We start from the raw sequence: 15,100 nt of genomic DNA, 5'->3' as shown, positions 1-15,100 counted from the left end.
GAGGACGTTTGGTTACGGTTCTTCGGTGAAATCGGGTCTCGAACCTGAAACCCTACGGCTCACGAGCCGAGATCTTACTACCAAGCCACCGCGGCCCATCAGTTTAAAACATAGAATTTCTTTAAAATCTGGAGTTCGAATTTTTCGAACATTACAATATTTTTTCTTTGTATACATTGTATATAAGAAGGTAGAAATTACCATAGTAGGTCTAGTGGTTTGAGCTGGCAACAAGAATGCCATACCGCAGCCACTCGTAAATCCTATGACATTTCCAAACCAACCGATTCCAACCAAGTTGCCATTTTTTCCATTCTCACCCTTGCAACAATAAGACTAAAAGCATTGCAACACTATGGCAGAGCAGTAACGCACAATGCATATAAATTCGCACAACCGCGCGCATTGTAAAAACTCAACGTTATATCCATTTGCATGAAATATTTTCTCAACAACTTTTTTCTACACACAACACAAGTATACGCATACAGTGCACGAAAGATTTCAAATAATGCTTTTTTTTTTTTTAATAAAAAAAAATAATAGGGGATAGTGGTGGGGTGTTAAGCATCTGGCAAACGAAAGGTAGAGGGAAGGGGACAGCTATTGTTTTATTCATGCCAGGCTTTATATTTTTCACCACGATTTCTTTTTAAATTTCATCTTAACAGCGAAGAATACAGAAATTTATTCATTTATTTTTTCGCCATTTTCGTGCGAGCGGAGGATTTCTATCAACCTCCGCCTCCCCATGTCGACCCCTGTTACCATCCCTCTTCAAAAGCATTTTGAAAGTACCGATATATTTTAAGTGACTTGAGAGATAAAAGCAAAGCAATTGTAAAAGACCGTAATGCGGGTGAGGAATTGTAGTAGCCCCAAACAAAATACATTTTATTACACCTGAAACGACCTACCTGCAAGAAATGATACATTATAAAATCTGTACTTCAGAAGAAGGGTGAAAAAAAAAATGTTAATGCGGAGAACTGGAAACGATTCATTTTGTTTCAATAATTATTATCTTATTATACAAATAATCATAAAAATATAATAATTTTTGTTCTTAATCTTCTAAAGAACATTTTTTTTTTTTATAAGAAATAAATATGCTATTCCGAAAACGATCTTACTAACTTTTTTTTCAAAGTTGTATTAGAGCAATTATTTTGTACGTTTTTTCTAAAAATATAGAAATAATTAGAAAGCAATGAATAACTAGATTATAATTAATTTCAAAAAAATCTTATGTATGTTAAGATTTTATTTTATTCTGTGTCTTTATTTTTCTGCCTACGTCGAATGTGAAGCCTTTAAAAATTTCAAAGAATCAAAAGCATCGATAATTTGCTTTATTAAGTTTTCTTTTTAAAATAAATAAAAATATTTTACGATTCTTCTTTTCATTTAATTCTGAAAAGAAGTATTTTAATTTAATATTTCTGAAAGAAGATCGGCGAGTTGTTCGACACAAGAAGTGCATTATTTTGCGCATATTTTTAGAATGATCGTTACTAAAGTTATAATAATAGAAAGCAAACAAATTGAAGAAATATGAAATCGCAAATACTTTTTAAATCAATGCATTATTTTGTCACATAATGAAGTTAAAAATTCTTTTCAAAAGGAAAACGCTTATAATCTGCTACATGAAAAAAAAAAAAAAAAAAAAAAAAAAAAAACTGAAAACGATTTCCAATTTTTATTTCAAGTTTATTATTTTTATTCCAAGTTATCTAGTTTATTCTAAGTTTATTTAGTTTATTATCTTACAATTATAAATAAAATAATAAAAGAAATATTCAATGTTATTAAAAAAAATTTACCAGAAAAGAATGCATAAAAAAGATTATTTCTAAAGATATACGTTATTCCTGAAGACAGTTTATAAAACTATAAAAACATCATTATTTTATAATCTTTTTCGCATTTGAGAATTAATTTAATTGAATAAAAAAAGTAATACAGAATTAACATTTTTTTTAATTTTCTATACTACATATAATTAGTTCCATATAATATTTTCATTCATGAATAAATTATTTAAGCAATACAAAAAAGAAATTGAGTTTTGTTTTCCTCAATGAAATATTCTAATTGAATGCAGCAAATGCAAATTATTCAAATCTTTTAAAATCAATTAAAATGTATATTAATTCAAATAATAGTTAAACAATAAGGATTTTTTCCTAGCATAAAAAGTTTTCTTTTGTCTCCACTAGATGGCGTTTTAGCATCCTATTGTAGAAAGGTAAGTGGAAGAAACAACTATCATATGTTCTGCGATTGGAATGTTAAGAATCACTTATAAAGCTAAAATATAGGCTCAAATAAAGCGTAGATTATTTCTTTAAATAAAAAAGATACCAAAGCCGAAAAAAAAGGAAGAAAAATAATGCTGTAAGCTGAATTCCTGTGGCACTTGAAGCAAATGAGATAAAGCAGATGACAGTGACGAGAAAATGAAGCACTAAAGATGTATATCTTTTTCTTACAAAATAAACGATAACAAGGAAAGAATTGCAAAAAGTTCCAAGAAATATTTTCCATTGTAAGCTCTTATCTTTATTTGGTTAAAACTGAGGATAAAAAATACTAAGAAACGTTTACAGAAACTGCAAAAAATATTCTGCAATATAAAAAATAATGATAATATCACTAGCGTTCATTTATTACAACACAAAGGCTATAAAATTGATACGTGCATAGAAAACAGCATCTAAATATTTGTTTACAACTGTACTTTTTGCATTATTATTTAATTTGACTATCCATTGAAATATAATTTGTTCTGTTCTGAAGTTCTGTTGTATTTATACCACAAGATACTTCGAAAATTCTTTCCGAAGTTAAGAGTTATATTTACTTCAACATTTATATTTAATAAAAATGAATATATGTGGATATTTGACCGAAGATTGGTATTCATAGATCATAAGTTATAGTTCTTACCCTTGGAATTTTTGTTCTTTGAAACAAGCACTTATTAATGAATTTTCGCTCCATTTGATTTAAACAATTTTGAAACACAATATTTTAATAAAAACACAACTTGAAAAAGAATTATGAAAGTCAAAATTTCTTAGTGTATAGTCAATTGATTATCAAATAAATTTGGCTTACAAAATAAAATCTTATTTTTCAAGAGTAAATTTATACAATTGAAACTATTTTATTCTCATTGGCAACATAATGTTTAAAAATGATGAAATACAACAGAACTTCAATTGCGAGGATTAGTTGGGTCTGGGCCCGGATAAATGATGTCCAAATAATTAGATAATTGATAGGGGGAGGGGTAATTTCTATAAATATGGCATTATATTAATTTAAAGATTGCAAAAACAATGTTGTCGACATTCTATGAGTTTACATAATATATTAAATTCGTTTGCTGCCATGATTTATGCCTATGGTTCGGACCATCTGTATAATTAGATGACATCTTTTGTGCTATCTCTTGAGGTCATCTAATTAGAAAGTAGGAATCAATCCCGTGGATTCAAGTGGCAATCAATCTGTTAAAATATCACTGCTTCAAAATACATCAATCAATTTCGCTGTTTCTAATCGTTTAAAAGGCAAGATCCAAGATTTTTAAAACAAACAATTTTCTTCCTCAATAACAAACTTCGTCCCTTCCTTTTCAGGCAGATTCCTATAGGAAGACTACCTATTGCAATGGTTCTTATGACAAGACTTCGAGAAAATGTCTGCAGTTCTTCACCGATCCTGGTTCCAAGAAACCAAAACCACCCTTCATTCAAAAGTTTATATCATATATAGGTGCGTATAACGCTTTGCCCATGTTGTCTTGTGAACAATATAACTAGAGTAATTTTGTTTGGATTATAACTGGCTTGGAATATGTTGTTAGAAATGTAAAAATCTCGGATGAGTTCGTAAATGGCGCATCTAGTTCAATAAATCCATTTAGCCAAATCAGCGTCTTATTAAGACGAACAACATCTGTATTTGCAGTTTTTCGATAACTGCAATATCTTAGAAGTTAGAGGCTGAAAAATGGGTATCACGCCTTAATTTTGACTGTTTCTAACATCAGCAATTTATGTTGCCAGAGAATAATTTCGATGTAAAGGAATCTACCTTTGCCTTCCAACTTGCTCCCCCTCCCCCCAATACTCAGAAAAATCCGAAACGTAGAGATTCTTTATAAATTCGATGTCAAATTCTATGACGACTTCAGAACATTTTCTTCGCAATTTCATCTTCAAACCTATGCCCACAAAGAGGAAAAGAAAAATAGATTAAAAGATGAACAGATATCAAAAACAAAACTAAGCTAAAAATTAAAAAAAAAAAAAAATACTGTGAAATCTGGTCATAGGATATTTGGACATTGACGAATGGTCCGAGGGGGTTTGTTGAAGTCAGACGTCAGATAAGCAGCTGACAAGCGGGAGATAGGGATCCGTTATCGGACGAGTCATCGCTGGTAGAAGAACCCCCTTTTCAAGACCGATGAAATCAATCTGCGGACAGGTACGACATGCGCTGACGATGAGACGTAAAGATAAGGCTGCCTGAAAAGCTGTAACAGGTACAGCCTTACAGGGTACAGCGACAAAGTCAAGGACAGAGTAAAGATTCGGATAAAGAATATAAACTAGAAGTTAGACCGATAACAAAAGGCCTCTACAAAGATTTGCTGTGGATTACGAAAGAGCTTGGAGAATAAGTAAGAGCAAAGAAACTGGGATTTTAAAGATACAGAAAGCGATTCCAAAAAGAACAAGATTATAAAATCGAGAAACAGTAGTGCAGCGAAACGAGGACATGATACCCCCGTGTACAGAGCTGAAATAAGCATTCTATGGGCCTCTGGGAAATGCAAACATATTTTAGCAGTGGCGTGGCCAAATAGAAGAAAGTTTTGAAATTTTAAAACTTTGATTCATTTCATCAAGGGAGGTATTTTATGTACAAGAAGCAATAATTAAACTGACCGCTGTTTACATCACGATATAAGTGCCAAAAATTTCGCAATTTTTCCCTTCAATGGTTTTACTATGAGATTTTGATAGGGATTTCTTTGACTCATGTCGATGTAGGATAAGGAAATGCAGGTATCTTTAAAAAAATGTGCTAAACATTAAGGAGTTTTATCCCTTCACACGGAGCGTGAGAAAATGCATAAGTACGCATTTTTATAGAGTTCGTGTTGAAAGTAATTAAATAAAAAGTGGAATTGGATCAGGAAAATCAGTGTGTGTATGTGCGTGCGTGCGTGCGTGCGTGCGCGAGAAACCCTATCAGAATCTCATAGTAAAATCACTTAGGGGAAAATTATTGCGACTTTGCTGTTGAATCGCGATCAAACAATCGCCTTTCTTTATCAGCGATCTTCTACGTGTACAAATATGCCTCCCGAGGTGAAATAATTTGAATTTTATTTCAAAAGTTTCTTCCTTTCAGCCACGCATGTGCAATATTATATTAGATAACTAAGAATTAGCATTTTATATTATAGCTAATTAGATGACAAACGCCCCATCATGATGTTATGCATGAACTACTTTTAGGAAGTTCTTATAATCCTAGTCGGATGACATTTAAGACATGACACACGAGTGGGCATCCAACAATACAATTTAACGCCACACCAAGGTGAGAACGTTCTACACACATTAGCAAATATAACGAGTCCCATCTTGTCTAGAATTCGTGATTCTATCATACCGAAACTCTATCATCAGTTCAACATGTTACTCCACATCCTTGCCAATGTGAGAAATGGAAAAGTTGAGGGGGGGGGGGGTAGTTTAGTTATATTAACGTCCCGTTTGAAGCAACACTAGGGCTATTTTGGGACGGACCTCGTCATTTTGAACCGCGGTCAGATGACGAGGACGACACCTGAGCTGGCACCCCCCTCTCCACACCACACCACACCAGCGGGAGGACGTTTGGCATGACGGATTTAACGTGCAACAGACCCCCTTAAACGACGGTTCTTCGGTGGAATCGGGTCTCGAACCTGAAACACTCCGGTTCCGAAGCCGAGACCTTACCACCAGGCCACCGCGGCCCCGAGGGGGGGGGAAGACCCTGGCAGTCGAGAAGATATTTTTTTCCCCTAATTTTACCTTTTTGAAACCAGAAGTCAACGAAACAAGATAAAAGGATGAGCAAAAATTAATTTTTGTCCCCAAATACCATTTACACTCACAATGTTATCTCATTCTGTCTCTTCTAAGAGGGGGAGGGGAGGATTTAAGCAAAAAAAATCTCTCCGAAAGACCGTTAAATACATTGAAACAGCACCTGAATGATTACAAAATGATTCATTATCACATCACATGATTTCTGATATTTTAATCCCCCTTCACACTGCTACAAATTCAATCAAAACTGGCAACAACCCCTTCTTGCCCAACACATCCCTACAAAACTGACTCGTTTCATTAATGAAAACCTCATTAACGTATGAAAACTCTGCATCTGCACCCTGCTTCCCAACAACAGTCGTCATCCCCTTAATTTGGCGAGCAAAAATTAAACACCCCTTGCACAACACCTTGGGCTAATCCTTCTCCTGTTATGCTTATCTAATTTGCAGCCCCATTTTTCACAGGGGCTTGTTTGGCAGCATGTTTTGGGAAACCAGCCCCGGGACAACCTTAATGCAATCATGCAAGGAGCGCCCCAGGCCCACGGAAAACTTGTGCCGACGCACATCTAATTGGATTGATGCCGAAGAGTTGAGGAGGTCTCGGGCTTCTTCCCGGTTAAATAAACAGGCCTGAAAAGACGGGATGATCGTGAGCAGTTGGAGGAGCTTAGGAAACAGTAGTAAAGTGCAGCTGATTAAAGAGAGCTGAAGAATAAGTAGAAAATAATAGACAGAGGAGAAATGGTGAGATTCGCATTTTTCAGAATTTTTTTCTTCCTTCCTACAAAAACTTACATGCGCACACTTTAGTTTATAATCCTGACAACATCTCAGTAAAGGGGCCAGCAGCAAGTTTCCCCTGGGATTTTACCGCATGTTCCCAAATAAAGGTGTTATTCCCCTAACATAAAATTTTTGCCATCAGCCGCGAGTAGTCAGATTTTTACTTTCACAGTCAAGAACATGAGTGTTTTCCGTTTCGTAGTAAATAACAAGGGAAACGGAATAAGCAGTTTTAACGTCTTTTCTTCAACCGAATAAAAATCAAATTTGACACACAAGATATTTTATTTTCTACGACCAAATAAAAACCGAATTTGACACACAACAACTTTAATGATTAAATTAGGCAACAAATTGCATTTGCATCGACCGAATAAAACCGAATTTGAAACCCAACAACAATTTTAATTGACTAAATCACACAAAAATTTTCATTTTCTTCGACCGAATAAAAACCGAATTTGACACACAACAATTTTAATGACTAAATCACACAAGAATTTTCATTTGCATCGACCGAATAAAAACCGGATTTGACACACAACAATTTTAATGACTAAATCATACAAGAATTTTCATTTTCTTCGACCGAATAAAAACAAACTTTGCCACTCAACAATTTTAATGACTAAATCACACAAAAATTTTCATTTTCTTCGACCGAATAAAAATGGACTTTGACACACAACAATTTTAATGACTAAATCAAACAACAATTTTCATTTTCTTCGACCGAATAAAAACCAACTTTGCCACTCAACAATTTTAATGACTAAATCACACAAAAATTTTCATTTTCTTCGACCGAATAAAAATGGACTTTGACACACAACAATTTTAATGACTAAATCATACAAGAATTTTCCTTTTCTTCGACCGAATAAAAACCAACTTTGCCACTCAACAATTTTAATGACTAAATCACACAAAAATTTTCATTTTCTTCGACCGAATAAAAACTGAATTTGACACATAACAATTTTAATGACTAAATCACACAACAAATTTCATTTGCATCGCCCGAATGAAAACCGAATTTGACACACAACAACATTTTTAATGACTAAATCACAAAAGAATTTTCATTTTCTTCGAACGAATAAAAACCGACTTTGCCACTCAATAACAATTTTAATGACTAAATCACACAACAGATTTCATTTTCATCGACCGAATGAAAACCGAATTTGACACACAACAACATTTTTAATGACTAAATCACAAAAGAATTTTCATTTTCTTCGAACGAATAAAAACCGACTTTGCCACTCAATAACAATTTTAATGACTAAATCACACAAGAATTTTCATTTGCATCGCCCGAATGAAAACCGAATTTGACACACAACAACATTTTTAATGACTAAATCACAAAAGAATTTTCATTTTCATCGACCGAATGAAAACCGACTTTGCCACTCAACAACAATTTTAATGATTAAATTATGCAACAAATTTCATTATAACAGACAGATAGTGAGATTCGTATTTTTGAGAACTGTTTTGTTTCGTTTTTTCCTCCTACGAATTTTTCAATGCAATCACATCCGCACTCTTTATAATACAGACAGCACCTAGGAAAAGAGACCAGCAGTATGTTTTCCCTAAAATTTTTCCGCACATTCCCAAAAAAAAGGTGTTAATTCCCTAACAAAATTTTGGACATCACACAAAGCCGCGAACACAAAAAGCACTCAGATTTTTTTTTTAATTATTTATTTTCTCAGTTAAGATCATGAGCGTATTGCGCTTCGTAATATAATAAAGGAAATAGAATACGCATTTTTAACGCCTTGCCTTGGACCCGATAAAAACCAAATTTGACACACAAATTACACAACAAATTTCATTTATGCAAGACGTTGAGTTTTTGAAATATCGCACCTACATGCATGGAAATGTACAGACAAGATAGACTGTTAAACCCCCAGTCAGATTTAATTCAAAATTGGATACAGATGATTATATTCTAAATCTATGTACAAAATTTTATTCATCTAGCTTTTTTTTTATTTTTTTTTTTGTATTATTTCATTCACCTCTCTACTCGGACACACACATAGATTCTCTATGAGTGGATTTAGTTCGAAATTCGACAACAATTTACAAACTCAATGCAAAGGCAGCATACCAAATTTCATTTGTTTTGCTCAACATGTTTTTGAATTATTGTGTTCACAGATAAACATAATTATTATAAATGCGTTCGTTCTTCGTATTCAGGTAGGTGTAAAATATAACGATTCATCAAAATCTAGAATTCGAATTTTTTTGATGATTATAATACACGTTCACACACACACACACACACACACACACACACACACACACACACACACACACACACACACACACACACACACACATACACATACACACACACACACACACACACACACACACACACACACACACAAAATAATAATAAATAAATAAGAAATGACATCACAACAGTATGTAAGAAAACAAGCAGTTGAACGTAAGACGACATGCGCAGTCTTTTAAGTTATATTTATGAAACTACGAAAATTGAACTGATTGGTTCATTCCTGGCTAGGAACTGAATAACTAAGCTCATATATATCCTTTTATGCAAAAACCATGAATTTAAATTTCGCATGTAATGCAATTACTAGAAATCACTTGAATAAAATCTTAACAAACAATATTATTTCTTTCACTTATCTGTCTATCAAATTTTTTAACGAAGTTTCATATTAACTCAGACTTTGACGATTATTTATTTTTAATTGTAAGCATTACAATTATCCTTAACAGAAATAATTCTAAATAAATAAAATTAAGAAAAAATTATCTATACTTTGCGGCAATGATAATAATTATTATTATTATGATAATTTTTTTAATCTACAGATTAAATGGAATTTACATTCAGTTATAGAAATTTTATTTACTGTCAAAACCGGAATAAAATAAAAATGTAAAAAAAATTCAGTTCTTTGAATTGTATCATATATTTATTTATTTTAACGGTTTTAACAAAGTTTTGAGAAGTTGCTGGATACATGATTTCGAAATATCTCAACGAATATTTGAAATTCTTTGAAATTTTAATGACAAATAGAAAAGTAAATAAACATGATCATGTGATTTCGAGCTAAAATATGCTCTGGATATGAAAATATTTTCTCAGAATAATTTCATTTCTACTTAAAATAAATAAAATATATCAAAAACAAAACATATCGGAATTTTTAAACCGACTTTTTCAGAATTCGCTGGTAGAAATGTTCTTCAGAAAAATAGCAAACGATTCTCGTAAAAATAAATATTCGCAAAAAATAAATAAAAAGTCATAAGGTTAAAAATTAAATAAATGACATCCACAAAAAAAAACACGGTATTAAATTATAACTAAATATTTTTATTTATCGAATAATAATAATTTCCAATTCTGTAAGTGAAATAAATTGAGGAATAAAACTGTTTATTAAATAAAAGAAAACACAAACAGTTCAGGCTGAAATTTCATGCAATAAATCATTCAAAACAATCATATTTTATCTTTGTTTTTAATCTTTGATAACTCAAAAAGAAATTGAAACATTTTAAAAATAAATACTGTTACAGTAATTCTTTAAACGTGGTATAATATATGAAATAACATATCAAACAATTACTAATAAAATTATTTTCATTGATAAAAATTAGAGTTTTTAATTTTGACAATCATATGGATTAAATTCTAGTGAAGTCATAGTCATGACAAAAGTAAATGCAGGATACATATTTTTTTTCGATTATAAAACTTTCTCTTAAAATTTCAAATTACGTATTTATTTTCTTGAACACAAAGATAATTACATGCTTATTCCGTAGAGTTGTAAATCATAAATCCAAAATCACGTACACAGCAGATTACAGATTATTTTGTACAAGTCAGGTTCACAGTACAAGTTTGTTTCAAACATTGAAACAGTAATTACACGATATGTAATGGATTTCAAATTTGAAACGCCACGGCACCACTTTTCATTTATTACTTGACCCTGAAAAGATTCCACTACTAAAAGACATTTTAAAATTTAATAAAACATATTATCGAGAAACGGTTAATTATTATTTTTTTTGAAGACTTTACAATGCAACTGCCCATTTTTCTGGCATCACAAACTCATTAAAATAAATATACACTTTAGTAAACTCAACCATGAATTTAAACTGAGCATGCTCTTAAAACGTGCAATATTTAAAGCCCAAGAACAATTTCTTTCCCAATGGCGGGAACAGAAAAGCTTACTTCAAATTCTACGGTGCAGTCTAAACTTTAATTCTGTTACGGTAGCAGTTAAAAACGGCTTATAAATTACAGCTGTCCCACCTCGAAATTCCGACTCTGAGAGAACACACCTCAGACGATAAATCTCAACGGAATGGGCACGACAAACATACGTGACAAAAGATTTATCTCCTTAAGCCCACTCTCACAAAATTCGCAAGCCCCCTTCCCCCTTTCCTTACACATACAAACACCAGAAAGGCGTAGCTTTTCATTTTTGTGTAGCTATTTGCGTTCTATCTAGTTGGAAAAGCAACTGAATTTTAACAAAGTTGTATATTCTACTTTCATACTTTTTTTTTGTTGTTGTTGTTAAGTTAAGAATACGCTTTAGAGTTAACAGAAAATGTCTAGCAGGAATCAATAACTTTGTTTCTGAGTCGACTTGGGTTTGCATTCGAGAAGTACTGAAGGCAGAAATGACTTTTAAGGGGAAAACGAATGAATTTACAAGCAATTCCTATAACTCTATGCAGCAATATTCAACGTAATTTTGTTATATTTTATTGCACGAAAATATAAAATAAATATACTGATGAATTTTTTTATTATTTCTAAAAACTACACATAATTCATTATAATGCAGAGTTTGTAAATTACTCGTTAGATTAAAAAAATATTCAAATTGGTTTTCATAAAACTATATTCATATTGACACAAAATTGAATCCAATAAAATTAAATTTGTGGACGGCAATTTTACACAGAAAAACTACGCCGTATTAAAAATCAACGAGACTTTTCTTTTCTCGGCTCATTCGTTTTTTTTTTTTTTTTAATAAACTTTATGCAAAGTTAAAGAAAATCTAAAATGTAATTAAATTGCGTTTTGCCCCTTTGACAACTAGATTCAAAATTAAATATTTAAAACGTCGCCCCTTTGACACACTAGACACAAAATTAAATATCTAAAATTTGGCTCCTTTGACCTACTAGATTCAAAATTAAATATTTAAAATTTGGTTCCTTTGACATACTAGATTCAAAATTAAATATTTAAAATTTGGTTCCTTTGACATACTAGATTCAAAGTTAAATGCCTAAAATTAGGTTCCTTTGACATACTAGATTCAAAATTAAATATTTAAAATTTCGCTCCTTTGACATACTAGATTCAAAATTAAATATCTAAAATTAGGCTCCTTTGACACACTAGATTCAAAATTAAATGTATAAAATTTGGCTCCTTTGACACACTAGATTCAAAATTAAATGTATAGAATTAGGCTCCTTTGCCACACTAGATTCAAAATTCAATATCTAAAATTTGGCTCCTTTGACACACTAGATTCAAAATTCAATATCTAAAATTTGGCTCCTTTGACACACTAGATTTTCACAGATGCATTTATAAACTGTAAATTTATAATTATAAAATGACACACTAGATTTTCATTGATACATTTATAAACTGTAAATTTATAACTATAAAATTATAATTTTACAAACTAGATTTGACACACTAGATTTTCATTGACATATTTATAAACTGTAAATTTATAAATTACTAAATTATAAATTTACAAACTAGATTTTCATTGATAGATTTATAAACTGTAAATTTATAATTATAAATTTACAATTCTGGCATTAATATCGTATGCTAATTTTATCCATCTAGTACGTAATTTATAAACAATCCAGCTCACTGACAAACAGATTTATTATTTTTATTTATTGACATAAAAAAACATGTGTAATAAATTCCCTTTATCCATGCTCATAAAATTAATTATTTCCTAATCTCTTAAATTCAAACTTCACTTGAAATTCTGGACTGCGCAAGATTCTGGCTTCTTCCAGCTCCAAGTTCAAATTTCTGTAAATTTATCTGAACTGTAGAATCATGTGATTTTATTTTTATTTTTCTATAATTACTTCCCATGTTTTAGTCTTCAATTAATATTTTATTATAGCAAATATTATAGAATCCTAAAAGCAATTTATCTTTCCAGTATATTAAAAATAAACTGATAAATTAATTTTTTGAAAATACACTGCAATACGTGACACAAAAATTATACAAAACTTCAAAATTCTCGTACAAGAAACGAGTAAAACAATAAGTTAAAAAATTCCACCCTTACAAACAGGAAACATTTCAAGTTCAAAAGTGCATAAAAATGGAGCAAATTTGAATTGTCATTTCAATGCGTAAAAGAGAAAAGGCAGACGATTTTATTTTTTTAGACTGATATCAGCAACAAATAAAATTAAAAAAATTAATATCCGTTTTTCAGACTATTTCTTGTTTAATTTCAATATAGTCATTTTCATTATATATGGAGCTTTAAGAGCACGATACGTTTCTTTTAAATAATTAAACAAACAAGACACAGGTATTTTTTTTCCTTCCCCGTCTCACAGTTCGTCGCATATCTAAGAAATTGAACAAATATTCACGTTTCAGAAGATTTCAACAAACCGCGAAGCAGCACGCAAACAAAAACTCCTAAATATTTTATTAAACGAATAGAAAGAGGAAAAATTAAAAGTAAATTCACTTAGAGAAATTGAAAAGATTGAAATCGTGTCCTTCTTCCACCCCACAGTAAAGTTAACCAAGTGAAAAACATACCCCACCACTACCATCACCACAACTATCGTCATTTTCGTGTTGGACAGTTTAGACTCCCAAATTAATTAAAAAAATTAATCTTGTTTGGAATTCAGATTGCTCGGAAAAATTTTTAAAAATGAAGAAAAAAAAATATTTTCTTTCCCATGAACGTTAAAAATGAGTTAAAGAGAAAAATAAAAATGTATCTAACATTCACATGTCTTTTTAAAAAAATCCAAACTGCTGTATTATCAAGTAAAAAAGTTCATAAATTTTAGATTAGAGGTTTTGAGTCGTTTTGTAAAAGGCAAAAAATTTTTTAAAACAATAATTTAGAGAAAAAAATAATTTTATTTTGAAAAGTGGCTTTTTCTCATGAATCTGGGTTTTCTAAAATTTCTTTACATCCGCAAAAAAAAAATAAAGTGAATAAAATTATTCACTTTAATATTAGAAGGGTAATAAAATAATGGGGATAATGCAAGTCCAGTTAATATAAAAAGGGTAATGAAGTTAATGTCATTAAAAAAATCATCATATTCTTTCATAAAAAAGAATTAGACGTAAAAAAAATCAAGATCAGCATTAAATGCTTTTTTTTTTGCCGATTCTGAAAATTTTTATATTTATTAAAAATTTATATTTTTCACTTTCCATTCTGAAAAAAATTATATTTTCCACTTCTGCACATAAATATTACTCAATAATTCTTTTAATATTTCAAAAAAGAAGTATTCTGAATCAACATTAATATAAAAAAAAGAAGAAGAAAAAAAAGAGAAAAAAACAAAGATCAAATTAGATCAATCTTTTCATAAGTTTCACCATTCGGAACATTCATAACTTTAAATTAATTTTACATAGAAAACACAGACGATAAGAAGACTTATTAATCAAATAGTTCACAATCGTTTGCGCTTTTAATCTTACGCATTTAATCTGCAATTTAGATTTTACTTAACTCGTATAACTTTTCAAAATTTTTCAGAGCAAGTAAGATTTAAAATGAGAACTCAAAATATAATTATAAAAGTTTTACTAAAGATACGATCAAATAAAAAATTCTGTCAATTTTATTCAATTCATTGCAAATAAACAGATAATAAAGAATTTTTGATCAATAAATAATCCAATATCGTTTGGTTTTCACAATTCAAAATAGAAAAGCATCTGTTTGCCAAAAGACGGCGAATAATAGAGAGAAAATCATAATTGCCACTCTAGCGTCCATTTCTATGTCTAATATGCCATTTTAAACTTTCAAAACAATTTTCTCTTAAATTATTTGATTAAATAATAATAATTAAGCCAAATATACACGGCTC

The 15,100-nt window shown here is 30.6% G+C and overlaps 1 protein-coding gene across 1 annotated transcript in view; it reads right to left on the bottom strand.

The window, feature by feature from the left end:
* Nucleotides 1–15,100, bottom strand: part of LOC129975204 (uncharacterized) — a 439,639-nt gene that overhangs the window by 244,227 nt on the left and 180,312 nt on the right. The window lies entirely within an intron of this gene.

The sequence above is a fragment of the Argiope bruennichi genome, chromosome 7 (genome assembly GCF_947563725.1).
Source record: "Argiope bruennichi chromosome 7, qqArgBrue1.1, whole genome shotgun sequence".
NCBI lineage: Eukaryota > Metazoa > Arthropoda > Arachnida > Araneae > Araneidae > Argiope > Argiope bruennichi.
Note: the sequence above shows the minus strand (reverse complement) of the source record. Positions and strands in the feature narration are given on the sequence as shown.